This window comes from Nicotiana tomentosiformis, chromosome 7 (assembly GCF_000390325.3).
Source record: "Nicotiana tomentosiformis chromosome 7, ASM39032v3, whole genome shotgun sequence".
NCBI lineage: Eukaryota > Viridiplantae > Streptophyta > Magnoliopsida > Solanales > Solanaceae > Nicotiana > Nicotiana tomentosiformis.
This window is the reverse complement of record NC_090818.1, coordinates 25,128,349-25,140,552: the sequence shown is the minus strand read 5'-3', so window position 1 is coordinate 25,140,552 and position 12,204 is coordinate 25,128,349.

The window sequence follows — 12,204 nt, the reverse complement described above, 5'->3', positions numbered from 1 at the left end:
CTGCTTCTGGCTGTTGAAACACGACTCTATTGTTGCTAAAATTTTCTATTTTTGCTATTCAGGTATTCCCTCAACTGCCATTGTACTTTTGGTCCAAGAATAAATAAGATAAAAGTTGAAGATTTGAGCTCTCTTAATTCGTTGTGCCTTTTAAAGCATTCTGCTCTTATATGATTTTGTATTTGGATAGCTGAAGTTTCAATTTTTCTTTATATTCTTACAATGCTTCTAGTTTGTTGTTTAAAAATTCATAGATTTACCTATTTGGATTTTATACTTCTATCTCTTTTATAATTAGTCATTAATATTGTATAGTGACTTTTTAATCAAATTATTTAACATATTTTACATGTTATTACATAAAAGTTGTTTATATCCTCTAGGTTAGTACTACATCGGCATTTTTCCAAAAATCTTATTTTGATATGTGTTTAGTAACTAAATACTAGGATCCCGAAATACTAATTATAGTGTTATTTGACCATATTCATAATTTAATACTACTAGCGAGTACTATTAATTTTAGAAATTAAAAATTTCATTAAAAGTTTTAGCCTTATTTGCAAAACATATTATCTTTTATCAAGTATATTTAATAAAACTATCTTTTGTATTTATCAAACGTGCATCACACGTGCATCTCATGTCAAATAAAAAGATGCACGTCAAATAAAAAAAAGTAAGAATATCATGTACGTTGTTAAAATATGTGTGTGGGTTATAAAATAAAAATTTAAGAAAAAGTGCTAGCTCAAAATAATGAAAGGTAAAGCTATTTATGTTATTTTCACTATTAAAAACACATATTTTTTCGAGTGATGAAATCGACAAACTCTATCAAGAAATTTTGATAGAATCTGTCAGTAATTAAAAAAGTGTCGCATATTAAGCAAGTTATCTAACTAGAGTATTAGACTGCAGTGGTACAGTTCATATGCTTAGAGATAGGGAAGCTGGGTTGAACATTTTCAATCCTTGAGCTAAGATAAGGGGGATGTTCATGGCTACTGCTAAAAGACTCAATGAATGAGCAATACATTTCTGCCCATTTTTCCTCCACCTGGACCTTGTCATTCATGGTCTGTAGATAGGCACAACAGACCAATGATGCCACATTTTGGCACATTGCTATATTTCTAAGACCTCCCATGGATGTATTTGGCTCCTTTGGTTCAGCCTTAGAAATGGTTGAGTTTACCGTTGGTGTGCTTGAAAAATCTATGGCTGGGTCTGGTTTCAACTTCAGAAATATCATAATTATAATGATGATGACTGCCGTTGTTATCATTATTTTTTTGTCTACCATTTTTCTTTGCAAAGCTTTGAACTACAAAGAGACCTTTATTTTTTTGTTGACAAAGAGACGTTTTGGTTTCCAAAACCTTTTGGTTTATATAGAATTAAGTGTCTTAATTTTTTAGGTTAATTACTCTTTCTCTAACAAATTATGAATGAAACAAAGAGTAATTATCCTAGAAAATTAACACACTTAACAGAATTTTTCTACCACCTGCAAATCCATGTGGCATTGCCACAAATTACCAATACACACATAATACATGCACACACGCAAACCACAAATCTGATGCTATAATGCTTGGTTTGTTGTTTCATGTCCATAATTCTCAAATGATTGAATGGTTGAATGTATGTGTGTATGTGTGTGTGTTTACATGGTAGTAGTGGTAGTAATTTAATTCTCTAGATAACTACAACGTAGGAGAATTTTCAGGAATCTTGTTTTCAAGTGTAGTCTAGAAATTTGCCAAAAGTCAATTCTATTTTCAAGTGCAAAATGGATTACATTATTATGGCATAAACCTTATTTCCTCTATCAATTCATTAATCAAAAGGAAATGATTTCAAAAATTTGGCTATGATAAGTAACTCAGTTTACTCTATTTGATGCTATCCAAATCAAATAAATTACGAAATCTACAATAGCTGTAAATACCTAATTTTTGCATGCTTTTAATTCTCCTACATTTTTATTTTTGAGTTAATTTCTAGCTATTTTTCCTTAAATATGTGCACTTTAATTGCATTTTTGTTCCGCAAAAGTATCAAAATATTTTCCATTTTATGTATATTTTAAGATTAGTGGTTTATTATGATTTGGTTTTAATTGAGGCTAATTTAGAAAGATTGAGGGATTAGGTATTTTCTCCAATAATTTGGCTGGATTACGCCCAAATTGAAATGATTAAGTGACCAAAAACGCAATAGGCCACTCCATAAAGGGGCTGCCAGGAGAGGGGCTCGGAACAACGTAGTTTCGCTATTAAACTACGTCATTTTGGTTAGTTGAATCAAGATCAAATCCTGGCCACCTATTTTCTTTGATCCAACGGCCCAAAATCGATGTCATTTGAGGTATATAAATTTAGAAATCAGTTTTTTCTTGGCTCCATTCTCACCTTCAAATCCTAGTGTCATCTCCCTCTTCTCTCCCTCCTTCTCCTATGCGTCGCTGCTTCCCTTATGCCGCCTGCCGAAAATCTCCATTGGCGGCGGTGAAGCTCCAATCGACCTCAAAACTTCACTATCTCCTCAACTCCCTCTCCTCTTTTCATATCTTCAACTCAAATCCCCCGAAACCTCACTAATGTCCATGAATAGGCAAAAATCTGAAACCCGAACCCCTTACATTTTCCCAAATTCGTGAGTTTTCAGGACACTTCACCCTATACTACTTACATGGACGTTTAGAACTTGCCTCAAATCTACCATTTGGTTTGGTCTTGGAGCCAAATTTCGATAGCCATTTTTCGATGAACTTTTCCGACGACCAATCACTGTCCCGCAGCCACCACCACTGTCCAAACCTTCTCCCTTTGCCTCTATTCCTACATCGATCAAGGCTCTTTTATTGATAAACACAGAAACCAACATTTGGTTCATTGGATTTTTGGTTAGGTATATCAATGATAATGGTTTTTTCGAAACGTACATCGTCGCCTCGAGCAATTGTAAATCCCGGTAGTTCCGCATCCCTTTTCCTTTTTTCCCCTTCTTCTCTTGGCAGTTAGTTCCATTAATTTTTTTGATTTCATTTATTATTACATCATTCATTTAGTGACCGTTGCTAGTTATTAGTGTTTTCTTATGATAGTTTGATTGTTATACTTGTTGAATTCTGAATTTGATTTCTCGACCTAGCTGGTCGAATGTTTGGTTAATTAGCTATTGAATATAGTTAATAGCTGTTGTAATCCTGTAATTCGTTTTCAACCTAGTCGGTCGATCATTTGTTCGTTAGTATTTATTTAATCTGAATTTTCGATTTGGTGCGACCTAGCCCGTCGATTGTTTTGGTTAATTGTTTGAATGTACTTATGATTCAAAGTCTTGTTTTTGCCTTGTCAATTCACTAATTGGTTAAGTTTGAGCTTTGAATTCAGTCACTTTTTGAATAAAGCTAAAGTTGAAAGAGAAATAGTATAAGTTTGGTTGCTTTTTACTATTTGTGCGCTATTAGGAGTACAATACACACATAATACATGCACACACGCAAACCACAAATCTGATGCCATAATATTTGGTTTGTTGTTTCATGTCCATAATTCCCAAATGATTGAACATAATGGTTGAATGTATATGTGTAACTACTCGACCGGTCGTTTTGAGTATTATAACCATGTTCTTCCCATTTACTATACAATTTATGCTTTACAGTTATTTTATGACTTACCGGGTTAGTTAGTTCGGGTCCGGAAGGAATTAGGAGTGAAATGAGACACTTAGTCTCATAATTAAAAATTTAAGTTAGAAGAGTTGACCGGATGTAGACTTATATATAAACGACCTCGAATTTAAATTTTGATAATTTTAATAGCTCCATATGGTAATTTTGGACTTAGAAGCATGTCCGAAAAATTATTTGGGAGTCCGTAGTTAAATTAGGTTTGAAATGGCTAAAATAGAAATTTAAGTTTGAAATTTTGACTGGGGAGCTGCCTTTTTTATATTGGGGTCGGAATCCAGTTCCGAAAATTTTTATAGCTCCGTTATGTTATTTGTGACTTGTGTGCAAAATTTGAGATCAATCGGACTTGATTTGATAGGTTTCAGCATCAAATGCAAAAGTTGAAAATTCTTAAATTTCATTAAGCTTGAATTGGAGTGTGATTCGTGGTTTTAGCATCATTTTATGTGATTTGAGGTTTCAAATAAGTTCGTATGATGTTTAATGACTTGTTGGTATATTTGGTTGAGGTCTCGAGGGCCTCGGGTGCGTTTCGGATGGTTAACGGATCAAAAGTTGGACTAAAACAGCTGCTGCAATTTTTCTTTTGCTGGAAATTCAGGGAGCCCAGAAATCAAGCCCAGGATATAGGGCCATGATCGAAGGCCAGGATCGAGGTCCATGATCGAAGGCCAGGATCGAAGGCCAGGATCGAGGGCCATGATCGAAGGCCAGGATCGAGGGTCAGGATCGAGGGTCAGGATCGAGGCCCAGGATCGAGGCCCAGGATCGAAGCCATGATTGAGGCCCAAGATCGAGGGTCAGGATCAAGGATCATGATTGAGTCCATGATCGAGGGCTAGGAACGAGGAAGGACCGAGGGCTGCCTGGACAAAATTATAAAGCAGGGGACTTTGTCCCATTCGCCATTTTTGATGAATATGAGCTTGAGGAGAGGCGACGTTTGATAGATTTTTAAGGAAAAATATTGAGGTAAGTGATTCTAACTCGGATTTGGTCAATATGCACGAATATATCATTGTTTTCACCATTTAGTTAGTGTTTTGAGATTGATATTTGAGAAAATTTTAGAAATCTCATAAAAATAAATTTTTGAGATTTCGGTGTCGATTCGGAGTCGGATTTGAGTGAAACTGGTATGGTTGGACTGATAATTGAATGGGTTGTCGGATTTTTTACCTTTTGTCGGGTTTCGAGACATGGGCCCCACGGGCGATTTTTGAGCTAAATTTTGGATTTTTATGGAAAATTAGTATTTTCTTATGAAATTAATTCCAATAAATTTTATTGACTGAATAGAATTATTTGTGGCTAGATTCGAGGCATTTGGAGGCCAATTTACGAGGCAAAGGCTTAGCGGAATAAGAATTTCACGGGTTGAGGTAAGTAACAGTTTTAAATCTGGTCCTCAGGGTACGAAATCCCGAATTTTTGTGTCATGTGATTATTTTGGAGGTGACGCACATGCTAGGTGACGGGCATGTGGGCGTGCACCGAGGGGATTGTACCTTGGTCCGTCCCGTGAAACTGTAAAGTTGAATAACTTGTTGTTAGCTATATGCTATCTATGTGTTAAAGAAATTTGACTGTAAATCATGCTTAGGCTATGTGATAGTACTGTTAGGACCCGCAGAGGTCGCGTACTTGTTGAATTATTTGCTAATTGCTATCTTTCACTCAGTCATGATTTTACCTGCGTATCATACCTCAGTCTTTCTTGATTTTTGTTGATACACTATGTTATCTTTGTTTGGGATGATCTTTGTGATTTCTGAGAGCCCGAGAGACTAGAGAAGTTGATGACTGAGTGAGGTCGAGGGCCTGTCGGTGAGGTATGGATATTATAGCACGTGAGTTGTCCGTACAGCATGTGAGTTGTCCCTGCGGATTATACCTCTTGGGCTTTAGGAGCCCTTCCGGAGTCTGTACACCCCCAGTGAGCACGGGTACCCATTGAGTGTGAGTGCTGAGGGTTGGGAGCCTAGTGAGTGATTGTTGTCTTGAGAGGCTGTACTTGCTTTTCATTTGTTGTTGCACTTAGTTGCTATCTGTCATTGTTGTGAAATTCTCTGAAATATTTATATCCGGATTACATGAACTGAACTGTATAGAACTGATTTGACTTAAACTGCTGATTTGAAAGCATGTCTATTCTTTGCTGGAATTACTGGAAATGAACTATAATTGTATAGCTCATCACTATCTTCAGTTCCTTATTTATTATTGTTATTTGCTGAGTTGGTTGTACTCATACTACACCCTACACTTCGTGTGCAGATCCAGGTGTTCCCAGATATAGCGGGTGTTGATTCTTTCGCGCAGTTGATTTTCCGGAGATTTTGAGGTAGCTGCCATGTTTCGCAGACCTTGTCTCTTCTTCCCTATCTCCTTATTTACTATATTTGGTCTTAGACTATTATAGACCGTATTTTTCTGACTTATATTCATACTAGATGCTCATGTACTCAGTGACACCAGGTTTTGGGAGTATTTATATTTGTACTTGTGAGATTTCGTCTGCTAAATTTAATCATTCTGTTCTCAAATTTAAAAAAATATGGGAGTTTATTGAGACTGTCGGCTTTTCTAGTATTGAGATAGGTGCCATCACGACGGGTGAGATTTTTGGGTCGTGACAATATGTGTGTGTGTGTGTGTGTGTGTGTGTGTTTATATGGTAGTAGTGGTAGTAATTTAATTCTCTAGATAAATACAACATGGGGGCATTTCCAGGAATCTTATTTTCAAGTGTAGTCTAGAAATTTTCCAAAAGCCAATTCTATTCTCAAGTGCAAAATGGGTTACATTGTTATGGCATAAACCTCATTTCCTCTATCAATTCATGCAACGATCCGACCGGTCGTTTTGAGCATTTGCACTTCGCTCGATAGTTTTTGGGAATGAGTAGCTCTGTATGATGCATTATGACTTATATGAATCGTCGGTTTTTGATTTTCAGGTTATTCGGAATTGAATTGGAAGAATGGATTTCATTGTCGAAGCTTTAAATTGGGAGAATTGACCAAGTTTGACTTTTTGTGAATTTGAACCTGGAACGGAGTTTTGATGGTTCTGTTAGCTCCGTTGGGTGATTTTGGACTTAGGAGCGCGTCCGGATTGTGATTTGGAGGTCCGTAGCGGAATTTGGCTTGAAATGGCAAAAGTTGAAATTTTGAAAAGTTTGATCGGGAGTGGACTTTTGATATCGGGGTTGGAATCCAATTCTGGAAATTGGAGTAGGTCCGTAATGTGAAATGTGACGTGTGTGCAAAATGTGAGGTCAATCGAACGTAATTTGATAGGTTTCGGCATCGATTGTGGAAGTTTGAAGTTTCAAAGTTCATAGATTTTGATTTGAGGTGTGATTCGTTGTTTTGATGTTGTTATGTGTGTTTTGAGGCCTCGAGTAGGTCCGTATCATGTTATATAACTTGTTGGTATATTCGGACGAGTTCCCGAGAGGCTCGGGTGAGTTTTGGACGAGGTTCAGATCATTTCATTTCATTTTTTGGATTTTGCTAAGATTTCTGGTTATGGTGTTTCCGCATCTGCGGAAGAGTGGGCGCAGATACGGACAATTGGTCGCAGAAGCGTAACAGGCCATGGAGGAAAAGGGTCGCAGGTGCGAAGAAATTCCCGCACCTGCATTAACGCAGATGCGGACAAGTGGACGCAGGTGCGGGGGCAGCTAGGAGTGATTGACTCCGCAGAAGCGAGGCCAGGGCCACAGATGCGTGTTCGCAGGTGCAAAACCTGGAGCACATGTGCGGGCCCTGGAGGTTCAAGTGACTTCCGCAAAAGCAGCATTTTCACCGCAGATGCGGCATCGCAGGTGCGACAATAGGCCCGCATATGTGAAAGTCTGGACAGAAGGTTTATAAGCAAGGGTTTGCGATTTTAGTCACATTTCAACATTTTGGACTCGGACTTAGGAGATTTTGGAGAAGCTTTTCGAGGTGATTATTGAGGTAAACTTCTTGTACTCGTTTTGAATCATAAAACTTGTTTCCCCACTAATTTCCCCACCTAATTAGTGAGATTTTGAAATGAAATTTGGGGGTTTAGGGCTTGAGAATTGGAGAGTGGATTTTGGGGATTTAGGTGACCAAATGGTGTCGGATTTTGATAAATTTGGTATGATTAGACTCGTGAGTGTATGGGCTTTCGGGTTTTGTAAATTTTGTCGGGTTCCGAGGTGCGGTCCTGGGTTGGGCTTTTGGCCGATTTTGGGCTTTTGGCCGATTTTGGGCTTTTGATTCAAGATTTGATCTTTTTCGGTCGGGATTGGTTCCTTTAGCATTGTTGATGTATCTGAGTTGTTTTTGGTTAGTTTTGAGCCGTTCGCAGGTCCGAACCCGCGGGATGGCATTTTGGAGCATCGCTTGGCTTGCTCGGTGTTAGAATTGGCTTGTTCGAGGTAAGTAACTCTTCTAGTCTTAGTGCTGAGGGTATGAAACCCCAAAATACATGTTATGTGATTGGTATTGAGGTGACGCACATGCTAGGTGATGGGCGTGTGGTCGTGCACCCTGTGAATTGTGATTCTGTTATTTCCATGGCACTGTATAGTGGCCCAATTTTGTTGATATATGTGTTATCACCATGTGATAAAGAAGTTAAGCTGTCAATCATGTTAAATATCATGTTTAGGCCTTATGCTGATATTGTTAGGACCCATAGTGGTCGTTTCTTGCTGTCATCTCACTGATTTCATTGATATATTGTACTCAGTCATATTCATGCATTCATATCATATCTCAGTCTCAGTTGTATTGATACATCATATCATTATTGTCGGGCTAGTTTCATGGCATTGTGAGCCCGTGAGGTGAGACTGGAGAGATTGATGACTGAGTGAGGCCGAGGGCCTGAGTGAGAGTGACATTTTGGGATCGGGTTGCACGCCGCAGCATATGATATTGATTATATTTTATATGGATCGGGTTGCACGCCGCAACAAGCCTTCGGGCTATATATATATATATATATATATTTTATTTATATTATTGGATCGGGTTGCACGCCGTAACAATATTAGATTGGGCTGCACGCCGCAGTAATATAGCGCTTGGGCTGAAGGAGCCCCTCCGGAGTCTGCACACCCCCAGTGAGCGCAGTCGACTATATATATATGTGGATCGGGCTACACGCCGCAACAGGTATTATACAACACTGAGTGATTGAGTGTGCTAAGCCTTGAGCATAGTGAGAGAGAATGCGAGACAGTGAGATTGAGCACTCTGAGAGTGTGAGTACATAAGTTCATCTCTGAGATGCATTGCATTGACATGCACACATGACATACATGCATACAAATATATTTTCCTCATGTTGTGCGGTATCACATCTTTTATGATTTCTCACACATGTTGACAGATGGGCATAGTGATGTATTTGTTTTACATTGGTTATCTGGAAAGAAAATAAAATATCTTATTTATTATGGAAAGGATTTTGGGAAAATTATTGTTTTCAAACTTGTTCATATTTTTGGTAACTCTGGTAAACGATTTGGGTTTTCATTGAAGTGCTTGAAAGACGGAACTATTTTCAGAAATCATGTTTTTGTTGAACATTTGATTGTTGAGTTACTTCTGGTATTACTTGTTTTATGTTGTTATGAACTATTATTGGTTATTAAAGTTGGGACCCGACCTTGGTACTAACTCGTCAGTACTTTCAATCTAAGGTTAGGTTTGTTACTTATTGAGTACATGGGGTCGGTTGTACTCATACTACACTTCTGCACCTTGCGTGCAGATATTGGCTGCTGATGTTGCTGTGTTCGATGGGAGCTGGATTGAAGATGTACCTGCGTCCCGGTTGTAGCTGCCCCTTGTTCGTGGTAGCTTTAGATCTATAAAACTTTGTTTATGTACTATTCAAATAGACTATGTATTTATTTCATTTCCGTTTTGTAAACTCTATTCTTAGAAGCTCGTGATTTGTACTACCAGCTCTTGAGGAATGTATAAGATTAAGATTTTTCTTTACTTAAATTACTTTAATAATTATTATTGGAATTGAATATCTGATAATTGGCTTATCTAGCGGGTTGGGTTAGGTGCCATCACGACTAGTCGGATTTTGGGTCGTGACAATTCATTAATCAAAAGAAAATGATTTCAAAACTTCGGCTATGATAAGTAAATCAGTTTACTCTTTTTGATGCTATCAAAACTTATAAATAAATTACTAAATCCACAATAGTAGTAAATACCTAATTTTTGCATGATTTTAATTCTCCTACATTTTTAGTTTGAGTTAATTTTTAGTTAATTTCTAGCTATTTTCCCTTAAATATGTGGACTTTAATTGTATTTTTATTCCACAAATATACCAAAATATTTTCCATTCTATGTATATTTTAGGATTAGTGATTTATTAAAATTTGGTTTTAATTGAGGCTAATTTAGAAAGATTGAGGGATTAGGCCTTTTCTCCCACAATCTCGCTGGATTAGGCCAAAATTGAAATGATTGAGGGACCTAAAATGTAATAGGCCACTCCATAAATGGGCTGCCAGGAGAGGAGCTCGGAACTACGTAGTTTTGCGATTAAACTACGTCATTTTGGTTGGTTGATTCAATATCAAATCCTCGCCACCTATTTTCTTTGATCCAACGGCCCAAAATCGATATCATTTGAGGTATATAACTTTAGAAATCAGATTTTAATTTTTGGCCCTATTCTTACCCTCAAACCCTATAGCCATCTCCCTCTTCCTCTTCTCTCTCTCCTTCTCCTCTGCGACGTTGTTTCTCCCCCTCCCCCCCCTCTCGCCTGCTGCTTTTCGAAAATTGCCATTGGCTGCGGCGAAGCTCCAATCAACCTCAAAACTTCACCATCTCCTCTTTCCATATCTTCAACTCAAATCCTCCAAAACTTCACCAATCCCCACTAATAACCAACAACGTAGTACAATCTTAGAAGTGAGGTCTGGGGAGGGTAGTGTGTACGCAGACCTTAACCCTACCCCGAGGGAGTAGAGAGGTTGTTTTCGATTGACCCTCGGCTCAAGAAGATGAAAAGAGATAATATATCAGTACCATCAACAGAAACCATTTAAATAATAACATCATAAGAACCAGGAAATAGATGAAAAAGCAAAAATAATAACCAGTAAATAAGGTTGGGCACTATGCAAATGAAAGAGCAGTGTGAATACAATATTGACCACTAGTAGTCTAAGACAAAATCCTATCAGACTAGCCTCATACTGGTACAAATTAAAAATATGCTCAACTACCTCTTAACCTCTACCTCTTCTCACACCCACCAAAGCCAACCGCTCGCACTTCCTTACAGGGGCATCTGGGCTTCTCCTATGTACGTGTCTGAACCATCTGAGCCTCGCTTCCCGCATCTTGTCAACCATGGGAGCCATGCCCACCTTCTCCCGAATATCTTCATTTCTAATATTATCCATCCTAGTGTACCCGCACATCCACCTCAACTTCCTCATTTCAGCTACTTTCATCTTCTGGATATGTAAGTTCTTAACTCGCCAACACTCGGCCCCATACCTCACCAGTCTCCATGAATAGGCAAAAATATGAAACCCTAATCCCTTATATTTTCCCAAATTCGTGAGTTTTCATTCCACTTCACCCCATACCACATACATGGACGTTTAGAACTTGCCTCAAATCAACCATTTGACATTGATCTTGGAGCCGAATTTTGATAGCCATATTTTGGTGAACTTCTCCGGCGGCCAATCATTGCCCCACAACCATCACCATTGTGCAAACCTTCTCCCTTTGCCTCCATTCCCATATCGAGCAAGGCTCTATTATTCATAAACACCAAAACCAACCTTTGGATCATTGGATTTTTGGTTTCATAGTATATCAATGATAAAGATTTTGTCGAACCTCTCATTGTCGCCCCGAGCCATCACTATTAACTTTTTTGTTTTCATTTTTAATTACATCATTCATTCAGTGACTATTTCTAGTTATTAGTGTTTGAGTGCGATCGTTTGGTTGTTATACTCGTTGAATTATGAATTTGATTTCTCGACCTAGCCGGTCGAACATTTAGTTAATTAGCTGTTGAATCTAGTTAATAATTTTTGTAATCCTGTATTTCGCTTGTGACCTAGCCGGTCGATCATTTGCTCGTTCGTATTTGTTTAATCTGAATTTTGATTTGGTGCGACCTAGTCAGTCGATTGTTTTGGTTGATTGTTTGAATGTACTTACGATTCAAAGTCTTGTTTTTGCCTTATGAATTCACTGATTGGTTGAGTTTGAATGTTTGACCTTTAAATTCAGTCACTTGTTGAATAAAGCTGAAGCTAAAAGAGAAATAGTACAAGATTGGCAGTTTTTTTGTAAAGACCCGGCCGGTCATTTTGAGAGTTATAGCCCTAATACCCTATTTACTATTTCCCCGTATCTTTTTCTACTTATGTGACTCCGGAAAGGAGTTTCGTCAGTTCTGTTAGCTCCGTTGAGTGATTTTGGACTTAGGGGCGTGTCCGGATTGTGCTT